Source organism: Cavia porcellus, unplaced genomic scaffold (genome assembly GCF_034190915.1).
Source record: "Cavia porcellus strain 051 isolate PalLab524CR breed Dunkin Hartley unplaced genomic scaffold, mCavPor4.1 scaffold_1, whole genome shotgun sequence".
Lineage (NCBI taxonomy): Eukaryota > Metazoa > Chordata > Mammalia > Rodentia > Caviidae > Cavia > Cavia porcellus.
The window spans coordinates 43,843,184-43,856,560 of record NW_026947484.1 but is presented as its reverse complement, the minus strand read 5'-3'; the positions used below and the strand labels follow the sequence as shown (position 1 = coordinate 43,856,560).

The window sequence follows — 13,377 nt, the reverse complement described above, 5'->3', positions numbered from 1 at the left end:
TTACCAGAGGAGAAATTATAGTCAGTAAGTTGGAAAAAAAACATGCTAGGGCTAGGAAGCAGTGTATGTGAAAGTTTTGGTGTCATAAAAATTCAACTTTGAATGAAAAACAGAATAGTATAAAATCATAATATTACTGAAAAATATCTTTTAAAGATTCCAATATCAAGTGTTAAGACTTTTAATAGAAAAAGTCATGAAAGGAAGAGACTTAATTTCCTAAATTTTTAATTCTAGGATTAGCTATCATTTTTAAGAGCCTTATACATTTTGCTTCAGTTCAAATATTGCATCAATTTGAAATGACTAAATAGACTTTTTTATTTCAACACATTGTGCTGCACTGACTTTGTTAGTTTCTAAAGTGCAGTTCTCCTACACTTAAAAATCTGAAGTTCTTTAAAAGCTTGTCATATACTTCACTCTGTGACGAACTAAAAGCCAACTGAATTTTTTCTAATCTATTTGTCTGAGAATTTGTCATCAAAATAGGGTGGGAAAGTTCTGTCTCCATTTTCCACCATATAGTCTATTTTCCCCTTCTTTTTCATTGTCTTCTAATAAACATTCTCACCCACCAATTCTGTCTGAGTTCTTATGTCCTGTCTCTGGTATTGACTCTCTGCTTTCTCTAGTTTATTTACTTATCACGAAGTCATATTTCTTTCTCCTATCATCTGGAAAGAATGAATCTTTTGGCTTAACTAATTATCCCTGCAGTTCAGAATGAACTGAAATGTGTTATATATTTAATAAATGTCCACATTTTTCAAAAAAAATCAATGAGAATTCTATATTCTATCCTCTTCTGTTGATGGATTCCATGAAAGCAGGACATTTTGATTTGGCCTGTGCTTTCTACCTACTCCTTAGAATAGCAACTGGCATATAATTAACATAATTATATGAATGTTCAGTGAATGTTCATTGGATGAATTAACAATTCATTTAATTGGCTAAGAATTTTAAAATCTTAAATTTTTATGATAGCATAATAAAATTATTTTAAGAAATGTTAAGGCAAAAGACCACAGAACATACAATTTCTTTTCCAATACTTTTGCTTTAATTAGCAAAATATATGCTGAGTATCTTTTTGATGGTCACTATACGTATCTTATATAGTAGAAGTTTCTGTTTAGTAGCTAAAATATTCATGAAAAACATTTTCATTCAAGATTGGGTGCTGGGAGGTACTTTAACTCTCATTGATGATACTGGCTGCGGTCCAAATACCAAATATCAGTGTTATTAAATGTACTTGCTGGCATTTAATCTGTTAATTATCACTTAAAGAGAAAGTCCTTGACATTTCAAGAATTATTTCCAATTATTGCTACTAGATTGTGCACATTTCTTTTCCTTTAAAAAAATTCATGTACGACTGTGACAGAAGAAAATGAATCAGTTACCATTTAAATTGAATCATTTCTATAGCATTCTAGTTCACATTTGAAAAAAAAAAAAAAAAAAAAAAACAAATAAAGTGGTCTAAGAATCCGGGAATGCCTCTGGTAAGAGTTACCCACTCTCTCACTAGCCCCTTAGATGTGCACTCTGCTTTGGGACAACACAATTAGGGTGACAACTCCAGTGTGTAAGAGAGCGTGTGAGTAGTAAGAAATTCCAGAATGCTTAGTTCAAGCTACCATCTATGAACTGGGAAAGCAGGAATGATTTCTTTCAGAGACTGTGCTCTGATATTTCAGCTTTTTAATGGTCTTATACTCAACGCTGAGCATATTCTGAAGTATACTCTTAGACAAGATATTTCCCAATTAAAAGAGATACATTTTTAGTTTTAGAAATGCAACTTTAATAAAAATTCTCGTGGAGTGGTATCAGTCAATTGCACATATAAAAAAAATTGTATTCAGATTCTAGTAAAAATATTATAAAAATAATCTAAATGAGGCAATTTGAATACTGAATAGTTTTGATGGTTTTAAGATTGTTTCTATTGTAAGTATAATGACATTGTTATTGTTTTAAAAATGGTCAGTTTGCATAGATAGTTCCATACTGAAATATTTATGAATAAAATGAAACTATATGTGGAATAGGTTTCAGTGATCTTGTAAAGGAATGTAAGGTTTGGATTTAGGTAAAAATAAAATAAGATTGACATTAAAGTGATAAGGATTAAAATTTTAGGTAGGATCATTATGTTCATGAAAGTATTCCTTCTTTTTAATTATGTTACCTCTTAGTAAAATAATTTGAAACAAAAGCAAAACTGTATTACGTATGAAAGAGAAGGTTAAGAAGAAAGTTAAGTTAAAGAGAAATTAAATCAGTCCACACAATGCTTTCTCTTCCTAACTTCTATAGTGCTAGAAGCACAACTTTGAGGAAAGTATTTTTATATTTTATTCTATAATTTTGCCTACTTGATTAGTCTTTTCATTTTTATCTTAGTAAAGAAAAAAACTCTTAAAATGATTTAGTGTAACCAGTGTTGAAAATGTGCTGTCTAGTGTGATAATAATTTTTAACTAGAAAAAGTCAAGTGAAATGGATATCTCTTTCAGCAGGAACCGCAGGCTACAAATTAAAATTCAAGGCAGTATCAGTGGGTGAATGCATTGAGCAGATGAAAGCTCCAAACCATAAAATGATAAAAAAAATAGAACAAATATCTCAAAACGATGGTGGTTGGTAAAGGAGAAATTCAAGTAGGACAGAGAAACTTAGTGGTAGGGCACTTAGAGATGATGAAAACTGTAAACCAATACATGGAAAAGCAATACTTATAGTCTACTATCTGTCAAATAGTAGAACGAGAAATCTGAACTACCAAATAAAGAATTTTCTTATATTTATGGACCTCTTTTAAATATATTAAATTAAAAGTTTAAATTTTTTCACAAGAAAGGGCTGCACACTTTTAAATTAAAATATTCCATAGACTTACTTCCCCATTTAGTAAGTTTATGTTTTATCTAATTTTATAAACTTCAATTTCACTTATGTTGATTTAAATTATGTGACTTTTATAAATCATTACCTTACTTGGAGAATTAATCTAATTTTTAAACATACATCATCAAAGGAAATAGTGAAAAGTTTGTTATCACTTTTGTCAACCTAATAGACAAAATTTATAAGTAAATCTTATCATTTTTATTCTCATATTTAGAGTGATAAATGCTATTTTATATATGTTAATTTTGCATACTTCACAATTCTGAAAGAAGAAGTTTTACTGTGATTCAAAAAGCACTCATTTTTTTTTAAAAGGAAAAAGAGAAAAAAAAAAAGAACAGAGCAAAACACTGTAAGAGTACAAGTAATACAGAACTACCAAAAAAACCCAGTAAGATATCACCAGTTAATAGATTACACATTATCATCTTAGAAACGGTGATTCAGGTCATAGGATCAAAGCATACAAAGTGGACATTCAAACAGTAAGACTGCAAATAGTTGTGTTCAGTGATCCAATCAAAAATATTAATATGGTCATCTATTTAACACACCTAAACACACTTGCTGTTGTATCATTTAGGGCACTTTTTTTTCCCCCTCACTTTATTACAATAAAATTGACACATTTTGGGTTTTATTGCTCCCATAGATCTTATTAGTTTTTTTGTAAGAGAATAATATCAAACATGATAAAACAAAGCTGTCAGTCAAAACCAAGGATAGACATAGCACATGATTTAAAAACAGAGTAAAAGGTTATCAACAATGGTTACCATAATGCCTCTTGCTTCCTTAAATTATCTATCTCATTAGGTATTATAAAGTTGAACAAAACAGTAGAGAACAAGACCAATAAAACCTAAACATTGTAAACCTTACAGAACTTCAAAAGAGGATAATAGTCAAACCAGAATGGGCATCATAGTAAATCTTATTGCCTTCAAAGTAGTTGCCTATACTCTGATACTTGATACTATCATACAGAGTGGAACAGAGTCTAATCAGTCAAAACAAGATAGTGGGAGTATTACAGGACTTCAAATAAAGTTAATAGGAAATCAAAATGTTACTGTAATATATTCTGCAGTTTTTTTTTTATTTTTCCTCCTTAGTTTAAAAAAGAAATTTAAAAAATTAAATAATTTTTAATGAATAAGGGAGAGGTTGAAATAAAAGAGGGCATAACAACATAACAATACAGGTTAAAGCGTGACAGTTTCAGCAACCTAGTGCTTCATTTTTCAATTATTGATGTGACGATTCTGGTTGAGAAATCCTTTTGGGAACTATTAGCTATTTTCCTTACAGATTTGTTGTCATTCATCAGTGAGAAGGGCAATGAGAAATCAGCAAGTGTTTCTTTTCCCATCATTATTTATAATGATGTAAAGTATTTCATTGCTTGTTTCTGAGAATTTCAGGGTCTAGCAGGATGTAAGTCAACCTTTTATTTCGTCTCTTAACTTCCTTCTTAGTCTAACTCCCACATTGCCAAGGAATACAATCTTCCTGATTTTAACCCTGAAAAATACCCACTTAATGGGTTCAATTCACTTGTGTTTATAGATTCTCAGAATGATGCAGCCACTCCAATTAAATTTAAACTTTTCAACACACCCAAAAGAAATCCAATAGCCATGAAGAATGAATTATTATTCATCTCTAGCTGGAGTGACTACACCCCTTTTCTGACTTCTTTCACTTTAGCTTTGTGGACATTTCTTAAGTTGAAATTATGTAGTATGTTGTCTTCCATTTCTTTCATTTAGTATAGTGTTACATAGATTACACTTCATCCCTGTCTATGGCTAAACACTATGGCTGTGTATAGGTTTTCTTCCATCATCTGATACCCATTGAATTGTTTCTGCCTTTGAGGGATGCAAAAAGTACTGCTGTGAGCAGTCAAGTACAAGTTTCTATGGATACACCATTTGATTTCACTTGACTTTATTCTTAGGTATGAAATTGCTGTGCCATGAAGGACTACCTTGTATAAAATGTTTTTATACAAAATGGCTGTGTCGTTTTATCTTCCTGTCAGCAAAAACTGAGGGGTCTAAATTCTACTGACATTTGCCAACACTTGTTTTTTTCTGTATTTTATATTACAGCTGTCTAGTTTTTCTGAGGCCTTGGGCATTTTATTATGGCTTTGATTAATATTTCCTTAATGATGTCAAGCGTTATTCATGTGCATATTGACCATATGTACATCTGCTTTAGGGAAATACCTGTTCAAATTCTTGTCTTTTGAAAAAAGCTACTTACCTCTTTTATTTAGTACCTTTGATTCTTACATGATATTTTGACTTACAGAAAAAAATGATTAGAAACAAGAATTCCTCCTATTCTCATTCGCATCTGTCAACACTATCCTCTACTATCATCTTGCATTTGTATAAGGGATTTGTCGTACTTGATGCATTATTATTAACTAAGATCCAAGGTTTGCATTACAGCTCTTTCTTTGTGCTGTACATTCTATATATTTTGTCAAATGCATAATTCTATGGATGCATCATTAAAAGATCATACAGCACAGTTTTGCAGACTTATAAATCATTTATTCCTGGCCTAATTCTCCCCTGAAGTTTGGCGGCCACTCATCTTTCCATAAGTGGTATAGTTTTAAATTTTTTAGAATATTACACAGAGTCGTATAGTGAGTAGGTTTGCAAACTGACTTTTTTCATATTTGTGTTTGCAAACATTTTTCTCAGTCCGTGACTAATTTTTTCATTCTTCTAAGGTGTTCATTGCAGAGAAAATATTCTTAATTTTGATGAACTTCATAGTATCTATTTACCCCATGGGTGCATGTACAAAATTTATTTCTAAGCTCAAGGTCATCTTTTCTCTAATATTGTCACTTAGATGTTTTGCAGTATAAATTTGTTTTATATTTATATTCATTTTGAATTAATATTGTGAGTGGTATAAATTCAGTATATAATTTTTCTTGCATGTAGATTTCTAGCTATTTTAGCCCCATTTATTGAACATACTGTCCTTTCTGATTTGATTTCCTTTGTTCCTTTGTCAAAGATTATTTGACTATACTTAGGTGGATCTATTTCTTATCTTTTTATTATTACATTTTAAGAATTCTTTATCCTACATGAAAACATTTTATCAAATATTATTTAAAAATATATTCTGCAAATATATAGAGTTTTAAATTATTTTATGTTTTAATTTTTTTGGTACCAGGGATCAGACTCACAATTGTGTGCTTGCAAGGCAGGCTCTTATGCCACTGAGCTAAATCCCCAGCCCATGAATTCTTTTTTCACTGTAATTTTGAAGTCTTTTGAAGAACAAAAGATGGCAAGTTTAATTTTTTCTTTGATTTTACAAGTAAAAAATTTTCCCCAATCTAATCTGATGAAGATTTATCTTTATGTTTTCTTCTAAGAGTTTTATAGTTTTATCTTTGAAATTTCAATTGTTTTAAAGTACTTTTTTCTTGTATTTGTGAAGGGATAAAACAGACTCAACTTATTTCTTAAGTATATGTATACGCAGGTTTCCTAGCATTGTTTCTCTGCTGAATTGTCTTGGCATGCTTGACAAAAAATTAGATAAATCTTTATGTCTGAACTCTTAACTCTGTTTCAGTGATCAAATTCTTTATGCTGGTGCCAGAATGTCATGATTAGTATGGCTTTGCAGTACATTTTGAAATCAGGACACGTTTTTCAACTGTGTATTTCTTTATCAAAGTTGTTTTGCTATCATGGATCTCTCCTTGTTGCTGAAACACAATGGCAGAGACCTGCAGCTTAAAAAAATCAAGGATTTACTTTGTCAATTTACAGAGATTTTAGTTCATAGTCTGCTCCAAGTCAGAAGGGAATAGGAGGGCCCACAGGAGCTCATGTCACGGCTTCCAAGAAATAAAGAGAAGAGAGGAAAAACCAGAGGGAGAATTGTACTTTAACAGGTCTTTCCCCACCATTCCATCTCTTCTGATAGAAATTCATCTTTTAACATCATATTTATCCATAGTGCACCCATGATTCAATCACCTTTCAGAAGCCCTGCCTATGAATATATGAGATTTTAGGGGAGATACCTAGATATGTAACCCATAGGATGTATGAACCTTAAGATCAGTCTGTTAATTCATGCAAAGCATATACATAGAATTTTAATAGTGATTTTGCTTTATTTATAAATTAATTTAATAATTATTGCCATCTGTAAAAGAATGGGTCTTCCAATCCATATATGTATGTGATATATATATATTTTTTTTTTCCATTTACCTATATTTTTAGTTTCAGTAATACAGGCATTGTTCATGTGCAAGTCTTGTACTTATTTTGCTAAAATTTTTCCTCTGTATTTTTACTTTGGTGAAATTGTAAATGGAATTTTTTTTAATATTTCACTTTATGGTTGTTTATTGCCATTGTAAAAAGAAATACAATTGGTTTGGCATATTGATCTTGTATCTTACAACATTCTTGAAGTTATTTCTTCAAAGTGTTAACTTTTATTATTAAATTATTTAGGATTTTTATATACTAGATCATATCAAATATACACGGATAGTAGCACTTTTTCTCCCAAGCATGAACATCTTTTATTTGATTATTATGCCTTAATTGCCTTAGCCATAATTTATAGTAGATGTTGAAGAGAAGTTGTAAGAATAGGTAGCATTATTTTTTTATTTAAAAAAAAGATTAAGATAAAAGAGGATATAACAACACAGGTCAGAACAGGACATTTTAAGCAACATAGCGTTTCACCACAAGACAACCCGACATAAGAGTAGCTACCATAGTGTCTCTTTCCTTGAAATATTTGAGTATACCTTCATACACTATAGTATCAAAAATAAAAAGATAGTATAAAACCATTCAAGAGAATGAAAGTATCACAGGGTATTCAAAACCAACCAATAGAAAATGAACAATGGTTTCTATATTATCTCCTTGTCTATAAAAATTTTGTTTATACTGTCACATATAATAAAATCCAATAAGACACAACCTGATAAAACCAATGGAAAGAGAAGAACAAAAAGCTCGGTAGGACTTCAAAACAAAATGATATTAAATCAGCACTAGCTATTAAAATGTCTTGATTTTTTTCAAAATAGCTGTTCATAAAATCACAGACAATAAAATCAAACAACTCAGAATAAAACCATTCCAACTAATAAATGAAAACATTATGAGGCTTCAAAGCAATATAATGGGGAATCATGATTACCACATACTTTTATGTATTTTACCATTTCTTAAACTAGGGAAACTATTTGGTACATACACATGTGAGTTTGATTTATGTTGCTTATGAGTATGGTGTCAAGCTGCATCCATTTATTTATAATATCTCAATGTGGTCATTCTTTATAGCTGAATAGTACTCCATTGTACAAAAATATCACAATTTTTTATCCATTACTCAGTTGATGGACACTTAGGTTGTTTCCAAGATCTGGCTATTACAAATTGTGCTGCAATAAACATGGGTGCACCTATATCTCTGTGGTATGATGTTTTCAGTTCTTCTGGGAATATGCCTACAAGTGGAATAGCTGGAACAAATGGGACTTCCAATCCCAGCATTTGAGAAATCTCCAGATTGACCTCCACAATGGTTGCACCAGTCTACACTTCCACCAACAGTGAAGGAGAGTTCCTTTTTCCCCACAGCCCCTCCAACATTTGTTATTGGTAGCTTTCTTGATCCTGGCCATTCTTTCAGGAGTGAGATGGAATCTCAGTGTGGTTTTAATTTGCATTTCTCTAATGAGTAATTATGATGAACATTTTTTCATGTATTTATTTGCCATTTGTATTTCTTCATCTGAGAATTGTGTATTCATCTCCGTTGCCCATTTTGGATAGGATCTTTGAATTCTGGGGTTCTGATATTTTTAATTCTTTATGTTTTAGACAGAAGTCCTTTGTCTAAGGGACAGTTCACTAAGATGGTTTCCCAGTTTGTAGGTTTTATTTTAACTATTCTAGAGATTTCCTTTGAAGTGTAGAAACTTTTTAATAAGATGTGATCCCAGTTGTTGACTCTGGGAAATATTTCCCATGCAGTTTGATTCCTGTTCATGAATTCTCTACCTACCCCTATGTCTTCTAGATTTTTACCCAATTTGTCTTCCAATAGATTTAGAGTTTCTCTTTTAATACATCAGATCTTTGATCCATTTAATTTTAATTTCGTACATGGTGATAGGCATGGGTCTAGTTTTAGTTTTCGGCCTATGGAGAGCCAGTTTTTCCAACACCATTTATTAAAGAGACTGTCGTTCTTCCAGTGAACATGTTTGACCCCTTTATCAATGATAAGGTGGTTGAGTGTGTTTGTAGTTGTGGTTGTATCTTCTAATCTATTCCATGGATCTTCAGCTCTGTTTTGATTCCAGTACCATGTTGATTTTACTACAGTTGCTTTGTAGTATAACTTCAAGTCAGGGATTGTGATGCGTCCTGCCTTGCCTTTGCTGCTTAGAATTGTCTTTACTATTCTAGGTCTCTTCTGGTTCCAGATGAATTTTAGTAGTGATTTCTCTAGGTCTATGAGGTATGTTAATGGTAATTTTATTGGGATTGCATTGAATCTGTATAACAGTTTTGGGAGAATGACCATTTTCTCAATATTTATTCTTCTTATCCATGAGCAAGGGATGTCTTTCCATTTTCTGAGATCCTCTTTAATTTCTTTTTTCAGTGTTTTATAATTTTCCCTGTATAGATCTTTCACTTCTTTTGTGAGAATAAATCCTACATATTTCATTTTTTTTGGTTGCTAGTGTAAAGAATGTGGCTTCTCTTATTTCCCTTTCTGTGATTTTGTTGTTAGTGTATAGAAATGCTATTGATTTTTGAGTATTGACTTTGGATAGCATTATTTTTACTTTAGCATGGTGAAAAGTATTCGATCTTTTGTCCTTAAGGAAGAAGATAGATGGGGGTTTTATTGGATGTCATTTATCACATTGAGGAAATTCAAATTTATTTAATGTTTTTTAACCTGGAAATTGTATTAGATTTCACCAGAGGTTTTTTTTTTTTTTTTTTTTTTTTTGCATTTATTGGCATTTTTATATAGTATTTTCCCTAGATTGTATTAAATGCGAATTAGTGCAGTAACTGTGTATGATGTCAACTTGATTCCCATGCAGGGAATTGGTGGAAGATGCATGTGCGTGCATAGCGGTGAGTCCTGGAGTCCTGGCCTTTGGGTCTATGTCTGGCCTTACCCCCTTCCTCTCTGTCACTGTTCCTTTTCTTCCCTGCTGCCATTAACTAATCAACATTACTCCATAGTGCCACTCTGTGCCCGTGGGAAGCAGCTGACGTTGGATTAAATCGTCCTCAAAAGCAAACCACATTAAACCTCTCCTACTTTAAACTGTGGGTGTTTGGAGAGGTTGTGTTCCCCAAAGGGGAAAAAGATCAAAAGAATCGATATTTGGGTGTTATGCCAATTTTGTTTTCCTGGAAGGAATTCTGCTGTCATGGCTGAGAATACTTTCATATGTCATTGAACTTAATTTTTTGGTAATGTATTGAATACATTCTGCGTATGTACTCTTGTAAGAAATCTTCCTTTTGTGATGCCTTTATTTTGAAGATCCTACACAAGAAAATTATTAGAAGAGTTTCTTCATTATATTTATTATTTTCTGGAACAAAATACAAAATAAATGTTGTTCAACTGCAGTAGCATGGATAAATGAAATAGAATATTTTTAGTGCATTGTGCTTTACAGAGGATGCAGTTTAAAAACTGTTAATACATTTGATAATGGGTATATAAGAATTTTTCTTTTAAAACTATTTTATAGTGTTTTTATTGGTCAATATTTGCCAATAAATGAAAGATTATATAATATCTATGGTTGTGAAATATTTGTTAAGAAATGAGCATACTATTTTCATTGCACATGTACCATAACAAATTAAAATTATAAAAAGTACTTCAGGCAGAAGGCAAATGAATCCACTTTAAAAATGTATATATTCAAATATGTATCAAAACATACAAGTTGACTCAAAAAGATATTTCTTTATGATAAGAAGATCAAATAAACAAGAATCAAATATCTATGTGCCTAACATATATGTGCCTAATAAGGAAACCTAAAAATACATGAAAAATAATCACAAAGAAAAATCCACAAATGTAGTTGGACCTCTATAATACTAGTTAGAACAAATACATAGGAAATCAACAAAAATAGAGAAACATAGTAAAATATTATTGAAAAATTTTTAAAAAATTAACATTAATAAATCACTATATTCAACAATTTTAGAGCACACATTCTTTAAAAATGTAAATGATATTTCCAAACTTAGACTATATTCTGTGCCACAACTATATCAGTAAATCTAGTAATAAAAAGTCATTAGAGAGTTGGATAATTCTTTAATGAACTAGATTTTAATTGTAAATCAATAATTGAAACATCTAGAGTATTTCCAAATACTTGAAAATTAAACATCATTCATCATTACTCATGGATGAACAGATAGGATTTAAGAAAAATAAAAATGTTAGTATAGTAATAACTGTAGCATGTAGCCCAAGATGATAGAACTGTTTTTATTCAAAACAGAGATGCTTAAAATTTATGGTCTAAGTTTCTATATTAAAAGGTTAGGAAAAAGAAAATCAAACTTCAGTTAAATGGAAGATAATAAAGTGAACATGACACTAGTAGAGTACCAAAGTAACATATGGTATATAAAAAATTTCTGAAAAAACACCTGCAGTTGAAAAGTAGATTTGAACAGATGAGCTTTTAGCAAGCCTGCAGACAAAGAAAAGAGGGAACGTGAAGTAATGTCAGGGATGACAGAGGTGGCATCATTACAGATCCTATCACAATGTTAGAATACTGAGGGAGTGTTATGCCTAATTTAATGTGAATAAATTTGATAAATACAAACCATGTATCAAAACTGAAACCAAATACTATAGGAAATCTGAATTCTCCCAAGCTTATTAAAGAAATGAATTCATAATTAGAAACCTTACTAGAGACTGGAACCTGATGTTATGGAGTAGTTTGTACTGGTCTTGCCTTTCTATAATGAGAACTAGCATGTTTGGGGACAAAAACACAAATATTTTCAAATTCGTTACTATGATCAGTGTCTGACTATGATCCTGAAAGAAAATATCAGCCAAGGTAAGACAGCATCACTGTAGACACCAAAAGACAGTGGGAAGTATGTTTTAAACTTTATCAAGGGTATTTTAAAATTTAGATAAACTGGGCGTGGTGGCACACCGCTGTAACCCCAATATTTGGAAGGCTGAGGCAGGAGAACCACTACAATTTCCAGGAGGCTGGTCTGGGATACTCAAGTGAGTTCAAGGCCAGCCTGACTACATAGCAAAATGTTGCCTTAAAATAAAATAAAATAAAATTAAATTAAATTAAAGCTTAGATAAAATTTAAGCATTCATTGCATTATACACACAATGTATTTAATAGCAAAAAACTAAAAATAATAATTTCTACAAAAATAATGACCTCTGCTCAAATTAGTTGTAGTCAGTACTGTACTAAAATTCTTAGGTAGTGTGAGAAACACAATATAGTACAAGACATAGTTTAGAAATGAAATGAAATTGTATTTTCAGATTAAATTTTGCCTTTCACTACCTCCAACCCTAAACTAATAAAAATGCTTTGAATTTAGTAAGTCAGCATGTGACTTAAATTTGTAGTAACTTCCAATTTATCAGTCCAATTAGTTAAATAGAAGGTGGTCAAAACTGAGACTTTTTTTGTCAATTTTTATGAGATAAAATAAAGAAAATATAAAAGTGACAATTTTATCAAATTTATCCAGTGGAAGGATGAAGGGGTTGAAATCACACCTGCCCAGTGGATGCTGGAATAGTCAGTACGCAAACACATGCACGGCCTCCGTGATGCTGGGATATCTCTCTACTGTGGGGGTGGGGGAAAAGAAACATGAAATAGAATATTCAGAGCTTGAAAGGCAACTAGCTTTTACAAATGTATGTAGTGGATCAAGATTTAAAATGTACTTTGCTGTAATCTAAATTTTATATTCTAGCCACTTCACCTCTAAGGATGATTTTTCTTTTAAAAAATCAACAAGCAAAGCAACACACTGTAGTTTTAACCACGGGCTTGTATAATGCCTAAAGATATATCTATTCTTAGAAGATTATACATAAACCAACCCAATTTTGATAAATGATTAGCAGTGAACACATTTCATCTTGATCTCTCCCAAAATGATGTTAAACAGTAAACCTCCTTGGTTACATTCACATATGTAACTAACCAAAGAAAGAATTTCATACATATGAGCAAATAAAATCAATCGTCTATCTAAAGAAAGAAGTATCAAAATGATTAAGAGAGCAAACTACTCACATTTTATGAATATGGTAAATCTGAACCATTTAACCTAATAATTTGTT

The 13,377-nt window shown here is 31.2% G+C and overlaps 1 long non-coding RNA gene across 1 annotated transcript in view; it reads right to left on the bottom strand.

Annotated features, from left to right (window-relative positions):
* The window catches only part of LOC134471032 (uncharacterized), a 59,441-nt gene that overhangs the window by 40,129 nt on the left and 5,935 nt on the right, over positions 1-13,377 (bottom strand). The gene's annotated exons all lie outside the window — the stretch shown is intronic.